The sequence below is a fragment of the Crocodylus siamensis genome, chromosome 3 (assembly GCF_052110815.1).
Source record: "Crocodylus siamensis isolate JL-2025a chromosome 3, ASM5211081v1, whole genome shotgun sequence".
NCBI classification, from domain to species: Eukaryota; Metazoa; Chordata; order Crocodylia; family Crocodylidae; genus Crocodylus; species Crocodylus siamensis.
In genome coordinates, this window is record NC_143397.1 from 168,033,396 (window position 1) to 168,051,735 (window position 18,340).

General features: G+C 42.7%; 1 protein-coding gene across 6 annotated transcripts in view; it reads right to left on the minus strand.

Annotated features, from left to right (window-relative positions):
* PTPRM (protein tyrosine phosphatase receptor type M) overlaps positions 1-18,340 on the minus strand; it is a 745,518-nt gene that overhangs the window by 93,850 nt on the left and 633,328 nt on the right. The window lies entirely within an intron of this gene.

Below are 18,340 nucleotides of genomic sequence, written 5' to 3' on the forward strand. Positions count from 1 at the left end.
AGGTTCTTGGCCAGAGTGCAGGACCTCCATCTTACCCAGGAGGTGCACAGCCCCACCAGGGGAGACGCCTTGTTGGACCTAGTGCTGTCCACGGGTGATGACCTGGTGAGGGGGCTGCGGGTGCTCGACCACCTGGGAGACAGTGATCATCGCCTGCTGGAATTCACCATCCAGCGCAAGGTGGCAAAGGCATGCAGTAAGGCAGCGGCCCTAGATTTTAGGAGGGCAAACTTCAACGAGCTAAGGAGGATAGTTGGTGAAGCGCTGAGGTCCTGGAGGGGAGGGGAGCCAGGTGTCCAAAGAGAGTGGCCGCTCCTTGAGGAGACGATCCTCCAAGCCCAAAGGAAGGTAATCCCAACGAGGATCAAAGGGAGCAGGAGAGCACACAAGCCTCCGTGGCTCACCAAAAGCATCCAGGAATGTCTCCTTGCTAAAAAGGAGGCTTACACCCAATGGAAACAAGGGGTCATCACCAAGGAGGACTATTCTGTAGTTCCTCGGGGATGTAGGGGGGTAGTTAGGAAGACCAAGGCGGAGATGGAACTGGGACTAGCTTCCCAGATTAAGGACAATAAGAAGTCCTTTTTTAAATACATAAGGGGTAAAAAGAAGGTCCCGGGTAATGTGGGGCCCTTGCAGCATGCGTTGGGAAACTTGGTTGTCACACCAGATGGCAAAGCTAACGTGTTTAACGATTTCTTTGCCTCCGTCTTCTTAAGTAGGGACCAGAACAGCCACCTCCCCGCTGGGCCGCCCTCGGACCCCGGGGGAGGCACACCTGGGCCATGGGATAGCGAGCATTTAGTTAGGGAGCTTCTGGAGGGGTTGGACGTATTCAAGTCAGCCAGCCCGGATGATCTCCACCCTAGAGTTCTAAAGGAACTGGCCGAGGTCATTGCAAGTCCCCTGGCACAACTTTATGAGCACTCGTGGTGCTCTGGTGAGGTACCGGAGGACTGGAAGAAGGCCAATGTGGTCCCCATCTTCAAAAAAGGCAGGAAGGAGGACCCAGGAAACTATAGGCCGGTTAGTCTCACCTCGATCCTAGGCAAGCTGTTCGAGAAAATTATGCTGGCACACATCCAGGAGGGGCCAGCAGGGGACTGCATGCTTAGGGGCAACCAACACAGGTTCATCAGTGGCAGGTCCTGTCAGACCAACCTGGTGGCCTTTTACGATCAGATTACCAGATCGTTAGACGCAGGGGTAGCAGTGGATATAGTCTTCCTGGACTTCCGGAAGGCTTTTGACACTGTCTCTCACCCTGTTCTCATTAAGAAACTGGGGGGCTGTGGTGTAGACACCCACACAGTCAAATGGGTCGCCAACTGGCTGGTGGGCCGCACCCAGAGGGTGGTAGCAGATGGGTCCTTCTCAACCTGGAAGGACGTGGGCAGTAGCGTTCCGCAGGGCTCAGTCCTCAGGCCCGCACTGTTCAACATCTTCATCAGCGATTTGGATGAGGGGGTAAAAAGCACCCTGTTCAAATTTGCTGATGACACTAAGATGTGGGGGGACGTGGGCACACTGGAAGGATGCAACAGGCTACAATCAGACCTAGACAGGTTACAAGGGTGGGCGGACGAGAATAGGATGGGCTTCAACACAGACAAGTGCAAGGTGATGTACCTGGGGAGGAACAACCGGCACCATACCTGCAGGTTAGGGAACTCCCCTCTTGTCAGCATGGAGGCGGAAAAGGATCTTGGGATCATCATTGACTCCAAGATGAACATGGGCCGGCAGTGTGGGGAGGCAGTCAGGAAGGCCAACTGCACCTTGGCATGCATCCACAGATGCATCTCGAGCAGGTCCAGAGAGGTGATCCTCCCCGTCTATGCGGCACTGGTCAGGCCGCAGTTGGAGTACTGTGTCCAGTTCTGGGCGCCGCACTTCAAAAGGGATGTGGACAACATGGAGAGGGTCCAGAGGAGGGCCACTTGTATGATCAGGGGACAACAGGGCAGGCCCTATGAGGAGAGGCTATGGGACCTGAATCTGTTCAGCCTCCAAAAGAGAAGGCTGAGGGGGGATCTTGTGGCCTGTTATAAACTAGTCGGGGGGGATCAGGAGGCACTGGGGAAGTCACTGTTTCCCCGAGCACCACCAGGAGTGACCAGGAATAATGGTCACAAGCTGGCAGAGGGTAGGTTTAGGTTAGATATCAGGAGGCTCTACTTCACAGTCAGGGCGGCTAGGGTCTGGAACCAACTTCCAAGAGAAGTGGTGCAGGCTCCTGCCCTGGGGGTGTTTAAGAGGAGGTTAAATGAACATCTTGCTGGGGTCATTTGACCCCAGTATTCTTTCCTGCCATGGCAGGGGGTTGGACTAGATGATCTGCTCAGGTCCCTTCCGACCCTAGAAACTATGAAACTATGAAACTATTGTTTTGTCTGAGAGAAAAATAATATGATTTTATGAAACATGCAATCTTATCTAATATTCACCCAATCTCTGTTCTGTAGTTAATAAAGCTAATACAATAATAAAAGTAAAGATGATAACAGTATCATTTTATATTAATGAAATCTACCACTCAGCTCAATCACAGCAAACAAGTTTGGCTGTGTACTTTCTGTAGTGTATGGTTTTTGTTCTTAAACAATACAGCATTCCACGATTCTTTGATGTGTGTAGTATCACTATCAGTATAACGTGTTACATAGTTCAATATTGAAATAGACACATTCAGTTTAAGATCTTTAATTGCCAAATTAAAAAGACGAATTCTCATATAAAGGTGGATAGTCCATTACCATGTTTTACTATTTTTGTCTGCAGGATCACAAAACCACATCTTCTAACTCCCAGTTGAGGGATGCACCAGGGCATGCGTTCAAGTGCTTTGCTGAACTGAGACCCCACACAGGAAAGCTCCCAAGCCCATGATGGGGAAACAAATGAAACTTCTCTTGCAAAGATTTGACAAATCCTTAGTAATGTTAGCTTTTAAAATGGATTGCCATTTGTCTACTTCACCTTCACAGTAGTGTCATAAGACACACTACTAGAAGGAAAAGTTCACTAAGGTCTTAAGCTCTTGAGAAGTCAACAGGGCTTGCAGACTGATGGAAAAAAATGACACTTTACTTTAAACTTTCATACTTCCTAGGGGTGTGCAAAGTGGGCCCTATTCAATTTGGATTTGGCTTGAATCAGGGAGAGTAATTTGATTTGTTGATTTTGGATCACTGTCCCCTATTTGATTTGGATGAATCTGAAGCTTTGATGCTGATTCAGAGAATCAGCAATTCGGACATAGACATAGACACAGTTTAAATGTTTTTCTACATACCTTGAGGTACCAGGCATGGCCTGTGAACGCTGCAATGCCGGGGCAGATGGAGCATCCCACAGGAGTGCGGGGGGAGTCCCTCAAATACTTGGCAGTGAACCTGGAAGTGGCTCAGCAATTGGCCACAGGGGGACCCTGGGTGCCCCCCCAGATCCAGGAGGCACCGGGGGACACCCCAGTGGACCTGGAAGTGGACCAGGAGTGCTTCTGGTCCACTTCTGGGTCTGCTGGTGAGTGCACTGAGGAGTCCCCCATGCTTCTGTGGGATGCTCTATCTGCCCCAGCATCACAGCATTCATGAGCCGCCTGGTACCTAGAGGTATGTTAAAAAAACGTTTAAAGCTGCGTCCAGGTCTGAATTGCTGAATCTTTCCGAGTCTCTCCGAATCAATTTGGGGGCTTCTGATTCAATTCAGAGAGATTAAAGGGTCTCCTGATTTGATTCAGATTTGGAGATTCAGCCACCAAATTGGGCTGAATCTGTGCCAAACAGAATCAGCAACTGTAGCTTTGCACAGGCCTAATACTCCCATGCTGACCCCCACACATGCCCAGAAAAGGCAGCACATTAGTTGCCCTCAATTGTCTGCTGATATTGGGCACTATAGTGGGTCTTTTTTGGTACTTTTATCTAACAGCTGATTGACTCAGCTGTTAGATAAAAGCGCCAAAAAGCCCCACTGAAATGCCTGATATATACAGTTACTGTGGGGCTGGGTCCAATTAATGTGCTGCTCCTTCTGGTAGTGTGGGGTTTTTTTTTTTTCTTTGGGGGGGGCATAGTAAATAACTACTAGGAGTATTTTAAGTGACATGATAGAAGCACAGCAAGCCAAACAGACATAACTCTACTAACTTCAGTAGACTTACATCCTCCTATTCAGTAGCAGAATTTGGACAGTTGCTTCTAAAACACAAGCACGGTCAGCTTATCTCAGTGACACCAACCAACACAGATTATTTGTTACTTTTTGTATAGCACTAAGAATCTTGAGGATGGCTATAAGCTTTCATACTCTATTTCCATTGTGGCCAATACACATTTACAACATCCACTTTTTCTAGACAGCTTTATACTTTTATGTTATTCTTCATTTTTAAAGAACTGTTACAAATAAACTAAGATGTCATTTTCTTGGAGGTTTTAGTTTTCCCTTCCCAAAAGTTTACTGTTGTCCAAAAAGAAAAAGAAATAAAAATGAAAATGATTCATCAGCCACTTCAGAAAAAAAATGGGAAAATATAGTTTATTTATTTTGAAACTGCTTTAGTTCTTTCTTGGGAGGTGCTGAGATGCTGCACTGATGAGCACATAGAAAAGATAAATGGAACAAAGAAGGGAGTATTACACTGCTTGAGCACGAAAAGAAACAGTAATTGCAAAAGACAGCTGGAGTGTAATTTCTTAGATTCCCTATATGCTGCCATTATAGACACAGAAATGGAATGATAATCCACAGTGGATTAGAAGGAGAGATCATATTTGTCCTAGAACTAAAGAAAAAAGCAAATAACTCAAGACAAGTGATCTACTGAGATCTTTCCTTATTTGTGAGAAATACAAGCTTCATACCTGTAATTTTTCTAGTGTTTTTTACGGCATGTTGCCCTCCTGAGATAGAGCACTACAGCAATCCACTGAACTGCACATGGTATCTTAGCAGCTATCCATTTTAATAAGGCTCTTATAATTTAAAAAAAAAAGCAGACCCTCAACAAGAATATAAGCCCCAAGGCATCCTTCAGTCTAGCAATGTCTAGAAAACAGAGGAGGGGGAGGACTGCAGGTGAGGATGGCAATTCTCAAAGAGCTTTTATAGAAATATTTTTCTAACTCAACTAGTTCAAAGCTTAGGCTTCCAAATCTACTTGGAGATGTTCCCAAGTAGGAAAAAAAAAAGCTCTTTTAAAGTTAACTTGCACTGTAATGAAAATTTCAGTTTAAACATGATAGTTTTTAACTTTTAGCCCTCGTGATCAAAATATAAATTTTTAGTAGAGAATTCACAATGGACAACTCTGCTATGGAGAGCAACATGATATCAAGTGGTCAACAATCCATTACAGTCATGGAGGATGAACAGTATGCTTTTGCTTGCTTTAAGCCAATGCTATAGCAGTTGTTACTAAAAAAATATTTTTCTGCTGAGAATTAAATTTGCTGTGATATACAGAGGAGGAATTAACTGCAGTACAGTCTGCATGATAACTGTTCTAAGTGCTGTCTTTCTAATAATTATCTTTCAGGTTGTCATTAGAAACTCCTAAGGCCAGAAATATTGCAAGAAGGGCTTATAAAATAGTGAGAGGGAACTAGAAAATAGGCATGTGAGTTCCAGGCTCAAGTCAACAGACAAGTAGCCTGGATAATATTCAAATCTGTTTTACTGACTCACATTCTACTTTGGTTTTCCCATCTGTAATGCAAGGACAGCAAAGCTAACATATCTTTGTAGGTGCTTTGAGATCTACAGAGAAAGAATGTTACATGACTAGTTATTACTATTATTCCAAAGCTGAAAGACTTTTTCAAAAATACTTATGGTTGCTAGGTGACAACAGTGCAGTTACCTATCACATCATTTACTAAATGCAAGCACTTACAAGCAAGGAAATGCAAAGTTAAGGATATCATAAATCTTACGCTGCACGCATAACAAACAAACTATTATTCACAAGCACAAGCAGTAAGTATTAGGGCTGTGTGAAGCTTCAGTCCCTGATTCAATTCAGCAGACATTTGGCCCAATTTGGTGGCTGAATCTCCAAATCCAAATTGAATCAAGAGATCCTTTAATCTCTCCGAATTGAATCGAAGTCCTTCAAATCAATTCAGAAATTCAGACATAGACACAGCTTTAAATGTTTTTTCTACATCCCTCAAGGTATCAGGCGGCTCGTCAATGCTGCGATGGTGAGGCAGATGGAACATCCCACAGGAGCACGGGGGGCTCCCCAGCACGCTTGGCAGCAGACCTGGAAGTGGACCAGAAGCACTTCCGGTCCACCTCTGGGTCTGCTGCCAAGCATGTGGTCCCGTCCCATCCCCCATTCCCCTCTTTGCTCCTGTGGGACGCTCAATCCGCCCTGTCATCACAGTGTTCATGAGCCATGCCTGTATGGCTTGCACTGTAACTTGCACTGTAGTGCTCAAATTATGTAGTAAAAAATTTGTAGCTGTGTCTGTGGTCGAATTGCTGACTCTCCATATTAGCATCTAAGCTTCAGATTTGGCTTAGGCCAAATCAAATCAGGGATAGTGATTCGAATTAACGAATTGAATCGCTGTCCCTGACTAGGGCTGAATCCAAATCCAAATTGAATATAGCCTGTTTCACACATCCCTGGTAAGTATTTAATCACAAAACCACCTTTACTCTGATTCATAGATTGATTTTTAAATTTGTGATTATGTTATTGTCAAGAATGGAATATCTCCCTTTTACAGTAATGTTGTTAATATACGTGTCTCAGTTGTAAAACAAACTGTAAAGTTCTTGAGGGAAGGGTTTACATGAAGTTTCTTAGAAAGTGCATAATCTTACTTAAATATGAATTATGGACTTGTACTGAGGCTGGTCATTATGTATTCCCAAGGATGTACAACATACAATTTTGTGTAACTTTTTCAGGCAGTTGTTGTATTCAGTTTATATTTTGAGGGAACAGATGATGGAACTGCATGCACTTACCCTCATTTTATGTATCAGGTCTTCATAATGACTAAGAAAAGGTTTTGATTCAGATCCTCCAAAACTTAAGCATGTACATTATTTCATATGTGTCTAGAAGATCAGTATTTTAATTATGTCCGTGGTATAAGAGTTAGAGTGCTTTTAACCTTTCAGACACTTGACTTTTTAGTATTTAGGATTTGCAAGTAACTGGCAGGGAAATCATAAGATCATTACATTAAAGGAGGGAGCAGAGATATCTAATACCTATATTTCCTTAATAGATCTGACACATGACTTAAATATTAAAAATGAATTGTCCACAAACAGGATATCATCCCAAATATTTGTCCAGAATAGCGAAAGCTTCTTTTGATAGCAGTCCAAGCCACAAGGTACTATGTAAGCAGTACCTTATGCCAGTATCATTACTTTGTTCCGTGAAATAATTTGATGACAACAGGGGCCTTTAGAGAATAGACTTGCCATCAGCTTTTTTTCTCTCTGTCGGTTTCAATCACTCAGAATCATGTCTATTTTTCAAATAATGAAATTTTTAAAAACACATTATTATGCTTGCTCTTGAAAACTGTCTGTGGTAGAAGCCAGTATAAAAATTTCTCTAATCGATGGAACCTGTCATTTATAAAGCAGTTGTAGTGTTATCGTAACTGAGGTCTGTTCATGGAATAAAAAAGCAATAATAATAGCAAATAAAATTTGTCACTGCCTACTCAGAAACTCCCTCAATTTCTTGGAATTTTCTATAAAAATTCTTGTATCTACTGATAGTTTATCATGCGGTCTTGAAAATGTTTACATTTTCCTTTTGGAGTGAGAGGGGAGGAAAAAACTCATTCAAATCAGAGTCATAGTTATAACCTCAACTACAGAGACTCTCTTCATATGCATAAGCATAGTGATTCTTACATGGCTTGAGTCCAAAAGACACGATCCTTGGCTTCGCATATACAAAATTCCAGAGGTTCCTGCTTCAGCTCCAAAACAGAAATCTTTACTAGTCACAAGAATTCATGTTAGTCTACACAACAGTTACAAGTAGGAAGAAAACAGGGAAAAAAACAAAAATCTCCAGCGTCTTTAGAAACAACCCACAGAACTCTTGTTCCCAGGTTCAAGCTGAGTTAGTAAACTACATTTCCCTCTTGAACTGAAAACGACCATCCTGAGACTTCGTTCTCTGTAGTGACCCTGTCCCTTGCCTGAGTGTTATACACGTCTCAGAGGAAAACCCTGAAAAAGATGTTTCAGAGCATGGATGTGAAGCATACGGTCTTCAGACTGGACCCAGGTGGTCCTGGACTAAGCAACCCATGTACAGTAGCAAGGTGAGCAGTGGCAGTATTAACCCTCACAGCTACTGGAACCACCATTGTGTTGGCATAACTCGGGCAACCCAGGGGTTAGGGTTACCAGCACTAACCTCCAAGCCAACCTTAACAGCTGGTCAAACTGGAGGGTTTCTTTTGCTGTCAGTGACTAAACTAGTTAACAGTGAAAAAGGCGGGCACAGTGGCAATCCTCATATTATGACATAAAAGGGACTTTTCTGATGAAAATGCCTTTGCTTAAATTCCTTAATAAAAAAGCTACTGTAGAGGCCAGTGTGATGCAATACCACTATAGAAATAAATAAAAATGATACCCTTTCTATATAATCTTTAAACTAAAATATATACTTATCAAGTTTCTGATGTGCACCTCCTCTAAGACTCAACAGTAGGGACATAAATCAGTTGGTTTACAAGTTCTATAGATAAGAATGTCATTCCTTATGAAATTCTGTAGATTTTCAGAGTAATTTCCACAGAATCTTATTTAAGTTTTAAGAAGTCTATTACTTTCATCCTTTTTTCATTCTAAGACTTTGCTATAAGGGAAGATTTTAAAAAGGAGGCGAAGTGTGAATTAATAGGAGGACTGCAAAAGGAAGTACAATTAAAATTCTAATTTAGAAACATACTCCCTGGCACATCAGTTTGCAATAACTTAACATCATTCATCTTCCAGATTTATCTGTAACACAATAAATATAGTATGTGGATGGGATTTTATGATCCCTCTTTTACAGGAAGAACCCTCTGGGTACAATATGCACATTTATACTGTAACTAATATACAGGATACATTACTTTCAATTTGTATACACAAAGTTTAGAGTAGTCTCCAGCAGTTCTTATGAAAATAGATTTCATGCTTTTGGGGGATCTGAGCAATGGTTTTGCTGTAACGTGCATAGGATTTTCATAAGTAATCCCCCTTTTTTATTCTACTTAGACTGTAATTAAAAGTGTTGCCTCTGAATATCAAGTCTCATACATTCTGGAGAAAGGCAGTGAGCTTCGGAGCCACTCATGATAACAGTAAGTCTATAAAGCAATAAAACTGAAACTACACAGGCTTTACTGAATACCAAGTACTTTTGTACCTTGACAAGGAATGTCCTCTGATGAGCACAATGCATAAAGAATCACTGCAATCATATACACGTCTGTTCTTTTTGGAACAGGAAACATGTTTTGTGATTTAAAAGTCTCCCCCAGCTCCTGTTTTCTTCCCTGCTTCATTTTCCACAGGATTCAATTACCCATCTCAATTGCCCCTCCCAAGGGTGCATCATTACAAGACGGTGCAGAGTTTTTGGGCTTTTAATGAAAATTCCCAGTTCCCACATTGTAGATATACAGAATGAGGCAGGATTCAAGGTTAGGTGCATTGTAAATTTATGGATCTGGATATGGATGTTTTAGGGACAGTTGCAAGCAAATATTTTTCTACCTTTTTCAAACATATAAAGTAATTGCACACGGTAAAAGACAGGAAAATGCTCATGCTTTTATCCAGGGTGTGTCTGCGAACACTGGAGATGCTTGGGCAGTTGGGAAACTTGTCGGCAGAGACATCAGCTGGGAGCAACTGAACAAAATGCCTTCCTCTCTATCTCCATTGTTATACCTGTTTTCTCTTTCCCTTTGCTCAATTCCCACATCTTTCCTTGTGCTAAAAAGACACTGGAGTTCTGCATGCTGTATCTGGGCCTGGTTTCTGGGTTATCCTTCACACTGCCATGTCAAAAGAGACATTCACATCCAAAAGAGGCATGTGGAGTCTAGGAAACTCATTTAGGTACCTTGAAACACCTCTTTTGGAATGACTAATTTAGATATTCCTAAGCACCTTACTTTCAATTCTGGAACATTTTCTGATAGAGGATTTTGAATATATTTCTAGGTCTAGCCCATGTTTTTCTTAAAGTTTAGCACTGTGATGTTTGATTTACTTTACAAATAATAAACGTTTGCCTCAGGGAACAGTTTCAAAGACCTAATGAAATGTCATTAAGGCTGAATATAATGATACAATGTCATGTGAAAAAGGAGGCAAGAATTCCTGGGTTTTTTCTTCCTATAATAAAAAAGGAAAAAAGCCACTCCCAGTGCCAGTTTTACTGGTGCTTGCTGGGGTGGGGGGAGGGGCAGGTAGGATCGGGGATAGGGTAGGTTCATCAGGAGGGGTTGAGGGGAGTCTAAAAACACTCATGATCCAGGAAGGGGCACAGAACCCCCCCCATCCCACCAAAACCCTCCGCAGACCTCACCAGCCCTGCCTGATCCTGCCAAATACTCCTGGTCTCCACCACCCTCCTCTGTGAACCCCACTAACCCTCCTGAACCCCCTGAGCTCCCCACAGATCCTGCTTGCCTTCCCAATCTTCCACACAGACCCCACTAGCCCCACCCCCAACTTACCTTAGCTTGGATAGCAATTTTTAACTAAATCTAACCATCCCTAATCTCCCCGAATGTCTATACACACCCACAACTTTATAAATTTTCCTGTAATGCTGCCACTTGTACTTTAAGTTTAAAGACACTCCCTTAACTAAAATGCATGGGAAGCAGAAATTCGTTTATGCAGACTGGAACCCAAACTGAATGATTTAAACTCCTTGATGCCTCTGCAATAAAAATAGTGGGATGATGAGTTGGTTAATGAGTTTTTGGAGACATCTTTGGTGCTCTTAGTGGATGCATCTACACATGCATTTTACTGCAGAGAGACTAATTAGCTTTGCAGTAAAGTGTCACCATCCACACATGCACTGGTATTAGGGTGCAGTAAATTAATTAAGTGCCCTGTTAGATAGTTCTGTTGGGCACAATACTATCTTATGGCAGAGTAATTAACTGTGCTGAAATGCACATGTATATGATGACCTGGCAGGGGCCAGACTCCTGCCTCCTGGCTAGTCACATGGCTCTACTGGGTCAGCAGCCCCATGCCCCAATGTTGCCACCCAGAGCCCAGGGCTGACTCCCCATGGCCCCTGCCAGTCCAGTCCTGTTCTGCCCAAGCTCAAATTGCTGCTGTCCCTGGCGCACATGTAGGTGCTGCACCTGGGTGCAGTTTACTCCAGCTCAAACAGCTCCATAGTTTATTGCTTCACTTTAATTTCCCAATGTGCGTTACTCTTCCTTGTATAATCAAAGGGAACTTGACTATAGTATTAGTCAAGGTTAGTGCTTTGGTTTGTCTTTGTTCTTTCTTTGCTTTTCTCTGGTTGAGAGAAGGTTATTAAGGAGTTCAAAATAGCTAAGACTATCTTATTTTATATACTTTTAAGGTAAGTATTTCACAAGGGTTAGATAATGTTTGAATATTTAAGCATGATCCATATTTTTAACAAATGATTTAAGAAAAAATGTTCCTTGTTTCCTATCCCTCATGCACAATTTATTCAAAAGCATAACTGGAGAAGAGGGTGGTCATAGCCAGTTGGAACTGTCTCAGTCTAAGCTTTGGTGAGTCAGAAGCAGTTTGTATCGCTTTAACAGCAAAGGAAAAAAAACATGCTTGCTTAATATTCCATCAACAAGATCTGCCACTTCAAAAACCTTCCTATACCACTGATCTGACATCAGATTGGGGATATCAGTACTTTGTCATGAGATCAATAACAGAACAAAGTACTTAAGTGACAGCTTCATAACAGAAAGCCAATGCCATTACAACAGACATTTTACATGTCCAATTCCAGCCCTCTATAAGCAACTGGAATTGCTCCAAGATCTGATAAAGGAATCTTCAAGGTCTTCTAACATATATTGACTATATTTAATATAACCTAGGGCTCTAATCATTACTGCCTGAGTTCCTTTTCTTTCTCCCTTGCGGGCATAATTCCTACATAGGTTCACAGCCATGGCTCCTTTTGAAAGCTAGATGTGACAGCCTGCGGCCAATTCTGATACTATTAGTTGGTTTATCAGAGAGAGTTCAGACTATGTTCTCCTTACAGAAACGGAGTGGAACAGGTATATTGGCTGACTAAAAGGAAAACCACAGGTAGTGATGGTGATGGGATGAGAGAGAGCATTCTGGGTGCCTTAAAAGACATAAGACAGATGTGCTGTTACCAATCTGACACTGTTTTACATTGGTGAAAATGACTGGAAAAGTTGCAGGGAAATAATCCAAGATTGACAGAAAACGTTCTTTAAAAATAGCTTGACAAATGGAATGGAAGTCCCCTTGATTCAAAAGAAAGCATTTTGCCTATAAGGACAATAAATACTAACCACAGAACATGAGAGTAAGTTTTGATAACAGGTCCAGGAGATAAATGGCTGGCTGACAAGTAGAGGGTTTAACATCAATTAACGCAGCCAGATTTGCTTCCTTAAAACAATTTTTCTTCTACTAGCATCTAAAGACCAGACATACAAACTAGAGAGCCAAATGGCAGTTGTACAAAAAGCTCACTTACGTGTAGTCAGTGCTGCTTGAAGCACTAAAAAGGCAATAACAAGGAGTCTGCAGCTACATCACACCCATGACATTATGCTGTGTGTTTCTTCTGATGTTCCAGAGCCCTATTAACAAGTCACCTTGACAGACCCTGTGTTCAGTCTGCTCTTGCTGAATAGCAAAGCAATTCTTCAGTAATGAAGATTGAGGCTTAACGACTTTATGTATAATTTTGTTTTTCAGAATCTGCTTCTTCATTTTCTATTTTGCATAAACTGAGCAAAATATAGCAATTTATCAGCTCTCCCTGGACATTTCAAGATTTATGTACATTACAGCTCTACATTTTTATTCTACATTTCCTTTCATTAGAACAGCGTACACAAGTTAGATTAATTGATGCAAACTACCAACAGCAGATGCCTTCCTTTATTCTCTGTATCCCTTCATAAAACTACACTTCTTAAAAACCGGGTCTATATAAATATTTCCTTTACAAGACAATATAAAGGTCCCAGGCATCTGTTTCTTATTAAACCAAATATAGATGGTTTAAAATAAGCTAATAATGTCCACATTAATCAGATTCTATTAACAACCGCATATTAAAAACCTAGCCTTAATAGGCTAAATTGTAGCAGGAGAAACATGGGAATATGGTGTATACCCACGGCTAAGTCCCCAGTATGTGTTCCAGCACTGCTGTCAAGCTCTTCCTAGACTGAGGCACATAATTAGTCTGTTCTAACTATAAACATCACCCTAACTGTAGTCTAATGGAGCATGCACAGGGTAGGAGCGAATGAACAGGGTTTTTTGGGGGAGTGGTCCTGGGCTCAGCAGGGAGGAAGTATAGACATGGTCTAAGAATATGATTTGCAGAAGCCAGTGTGTTGGAGTGGGGAGCAGCCAGGACTAGCCCATAGTAGTGCTTTGTAGGACCTAGGTTCTTAAGTCTGAGCTGCATGGAGGTGCTTATCTCTATTCAAGATTCACAAATATGAAGATTTTTCTAGAGTTAGGCACCATGACTTCCATCGTTGAGGAAGTGTCAGTCTTTTCAAACTGTGTTTTAGGGGTGTCTACTCTACTAGTTCGCTAGCTGTCTGAAAATCAGGATTTTTGTTTCATAAGTAAGCGCACATGTTTTAAATTTGGTTTTGAACTGAATTAGACCACAGCTAAAAGCTTTTGAAATCTCCCAAGAATCATTCCAAGAAAACTCGATTTTGGAAAACGTGAAACCCACAGTCCTGGCATGAAATAGGCTCCCTGCATCCTGCAGCTGCTCAAGTTAAATGGCCATTCTTGACAGTTTCACTGCTGTACTTCTATGAGTCCCTGGCTCTTGTACGGATCCACTGAGCATCCTGGCCCTGGCCCTGGCACAGTCTGTAAGGACCCTGACTTAAATTGAGTGAAAATGCTTTGAATCTAGAATATTTCAAACAGAGTCTGCTCTGCTGTAGCATACCTTACGACTAGATGATAAAGAGACTTTGGGAAATGTAATTTAAAATCTCCTTAAGCAAAGGAATTGAATCCCAGTCTCTGACATGAGGGGTGAATGTCCTATCCACTGTGACTTTAGGTAAAAAGGTGGCACCTTCACCTTGTTCCCCATGTTTTTTGTGTGGATGGATAATGCTCTGAGAATGTTTACCAGATCAGGTCCCTTCCTATTTTGTGGAGGTTAGGTGTGAGATAAGTCCTGACAGTGCTAAGCTACTCAGCACCTGAGCATAGCAGCAGAAACTTAGGTGCCTATTACAGAACTTTACCAGTAGAGGAACTGAAGAAGTTGAGGTACCTAAAGGATTAGCCAGGTTTTCTTTAAATACCCATGGGCTAAAGGTAGCATAAGAGCGGACCCAAATTGGACACAGTACTCCAGGTGAGGCCTTACCAGTGCTGAACAATAGGGGTGTGCGAAACAGGCCATATTCGATTCGGATTTGGATTCGGCCTGAATTAGGGCCAGTGATTCAATTCATTGATTCAGATCACTGTCCTGATTCGATTCTGCTGAATCTGAAGATTCGATGCTGACTGGGAGAATCAGCGATTTGATCATAGACAGTTTTAAATGTTTTTTCTACTTACCTTGAGGTAGCAGGGGAAGCTTGTGAATGCTGCAATGGGCAGCAGATGGAATGTCCCACAGGAGTGCGGGGGGTGGGGGGCCCTGCATGCTCGGCAGCGGACCCAGAAGTGGACCGGAAGTACTTCTGGTCTACTTCCAGGTATGCCACTGAGTGCGTGGGGGACTCCCCCCAAGACCCCCGGCTCGGCAATTGGCTGCAGGACAAACCTGGGTGCCCGCTCAGACCCAGGAGGCACCAGTCACCAAGCTGAGGGATGGGGGATCCCTCACGTGCTCTACTGCGGACTCAGAAGTGGACTGGAATTGCTTTTGGTTTACTTTCCGGTCTGCAGCCAAGCGTGCTGGGGACCCCCAGTGTTCCTGTGGGACACTCCATCTGCCCCAGCATCTCAGCATTCATGAACCGCCTGGTACCTTGAGGTATGTGGGGAAAACATTTAAAGCTGTGTTTATGTCCAAATCATCGAATCTGTCCGAATCGATTCAGAACATTCCAATTCAATTAGGAGAGATTAAAGGGTCTCCTGATTTGATCTGCATTCAGAGATTTGGCCACCGAATTGGGCCGAATCTCCACTAAATTGAATCAGTGACCAAAGCTTCTCACAGCCCTACTGAACAAAGAAAAAGAATCACTTTCCTTTGTTTGCAAGAGACACTCCTGTTAATACCACCAAGTACGCTGTTGGTCTTTTTTGCAACAAGAGTACACTGTTGGCTTATATGTCTACTGTGACCTGCAGGCCCTTTTCTGAAGTACTACAAACTAGTTAGTTATCCCCCCGTCTGTATTTGTACAGGCACTAATTCTATCCAAGTGTCCACTCTTATGCTACTTTTAGCCCATGGGTATTTAAATTTTCCACTTCTTTTTGCTGAACCTCATCTGATTAATTTCACATCATTTTCCCATTCTATCCAGGTCATTCTGGATCCTGGCCCTACACTCTAGGGCAGGGGTGGGCAAAGTCCAGCCTGTGAGCCGGATCAACCCTGTAGCAGACTCCATTTCCCAGAAGACCCTGCCTGCGCTGCTGTGGCTGGTTTCCATGGAGACTCCAGCAGTGGCAGGGCCGTGACAGCATGGGCCCAGGGTTTCCATGGAGACCAGCCCCAGCAGCACTGGCAGGCCACATGGCTGGGTAGGGAACTGCTCTGAGGCCTGGATCTTGCGGCACTAGGAGCTTAGTCCAGAGTTGAGGCAGAACTGTGATCTGCTGCCTGCATGCCTTGGGCAGAGGCTGCTGGGAAATGGAGTCTGGCTGCCTGCCAGATCTGCCATTTTGCCTACCTAGGGTGCCTGCAGCTCCACACAACTTGGTGTCATCTGCATCTTTGCTAAGTGTGTCCTTGATCCCCTCATCTAAATCTTTAATGAAGATATTAAATTATACTGGACCAAGGACAAACCCGTTAGGGAACCCCACTTGATACCTCCTCCCAATTAGACTCTGTCATTGATAACTACTTGTTGAGTGTAATGATCCAACTAATACTTTCATTTGGTCTGTATTTCCCTAGCTTGTTAATGATAAATTCAGTGTCAAAAGCTTTGCTGAAGTCAAGGTATATCACATTCACTGTTCTCCTCACATCCACAGAGCCAGCCATCTTACAGACTGACATAAGGTCAGTCAGGCATTACTTTTTTTGTGAATCCATGATTGGCTTTTCCTGATCACCTTGGCCTCCTCTAGGTGCTTCACAACAGCTTCTTTGAGACCCAAGACCTACACAATGATACTTCCAGGTATTGAGGTCAGACTGACTGGTCTGTAATTCCTTGGATGCTCCTTCTTCCCCTTCTTAAAGATGGGCACTATATCTATACTTTTCCAATCATCTGGAACCTCATCTGGCCTCCATGAGTTCTCAAAGAGGATAGCTAAGGGCTCTGAAATTACCCAGCCAGCATCTACAGTACCTTAAAGTCCATCCCATCTAGCTTCTCTAAATCCTTAACCTGTTCTACCACAACTCTAGGTTGTTTGACTCCTGTGCTGCCAACTGCATTCATTGTCTAGTATGTGCCCCTATTTTTGAAGAATGAAGTAAAAAAGGGAGTAAATACATTAACTTTCTCTGAATCATCTGCAACTAGATTGCCTTCTATACTCCTACGGCTTCTTTGGTCTTCCTCTTGACAAGCATGAAGAATTCCTTTTTATTGCCTTTTCTGTCCCATGGAGTTGCATCTTAAATTGTGCCTTCTTCTTAATTTTCTCCAGGACACCTGTTCATAGATATCTGTCTATAGAAACCTGTCCATAGATACACTAGGCATTTTCCATAGAAAAAGGAAATGTGGAAAGATCACACTAACAAATTAGTTCTGCTTTCTGATACTGGATACTGATACTGGATGCTTTCTGATACTGGATGGTGGTCACCTGGAAATATGAGCCATAATTCTTAGAAATTTCATTGTAGTCATCAGAGCTGGTGTCTACACTTCTTATGTGTATTGATTTGTACACAAGTACATTTTTGGTCTGATACTAGTATGAGTTTTGGTAGAAATCTAAACATGAAAACCTATTAGGAAAGTTGGTCTAATAAAATATATTCATAGATTGTAAGGCTGGAAGGGAGTTCAGAAGATCATCGGGCCCAGCCTCCTGCACCAGGCAGGAAAGATAACTGGGGTCAGGTGAACCCAGCAAGGTGACTGTCCAGTCTCCTTTAGAAGATTTCCAGGGTAGGTGATTTCACCACCTCTGGAGGGAGCCTATTCCACAGTTTGGACACTCTAACTGTGAAGAAGTTTTTCCTAATGTTGAGCTTGAAATGGTCTTCCAAGAGTTTGTGAACATTACTCCTGGTTTTCCCCTCGGGTGCCCTGGTGGACAGTTGTTCACTGAGCACTTGATGTATGCCCTGATGTAGTGGTAAGCTGCTACCAAATCCCCTCTTAACCATTGCTTTTTCAGGCTGAAGAGTTCCAGATCTCTCAGCCTTTCCTTGTATGGCTTGCTGTGCAAGTCTCTGATCATACGGGTAGCCCTTCTTTGGACTCTCTCAAGTTTTACCATGAACTTGTTGAAGTGTGGCACCCAGAACTGGACCCAGTATTCTGTCTGCGGTCTAACCAGTGCTGAGTAGAGCAGAAGAATCACTTCCTTGGTTTTGCTGGAGATGCATCAATTGATGCATGCCAGAGTATTATTTTCCCTGCTGGTTACAGTGTCACACTGTGGCTCATATTCATACTGTGGTCTGTTATTACCCCCAAGTCCCTTTTGTTCGTGGTGCTGGTCAGTTTGGTGCCACCAAGCTTATATATCTATATATATACACACATGCACATATACCTTCACAAGCACAAGAAGCATATTGATGCAGCACACTTTGACCTCCCTGGACTTCCCATTTCTGACCTCAGAGTGGGTGTTCTTAGACAACAACACTTTAAAAATAAACTTGAAAGGGGAATTTGCAGAACAAGAAATCATCCAGAGATTGGATTGAGCTAAATATGGTCTAAACCAAGACTATGGA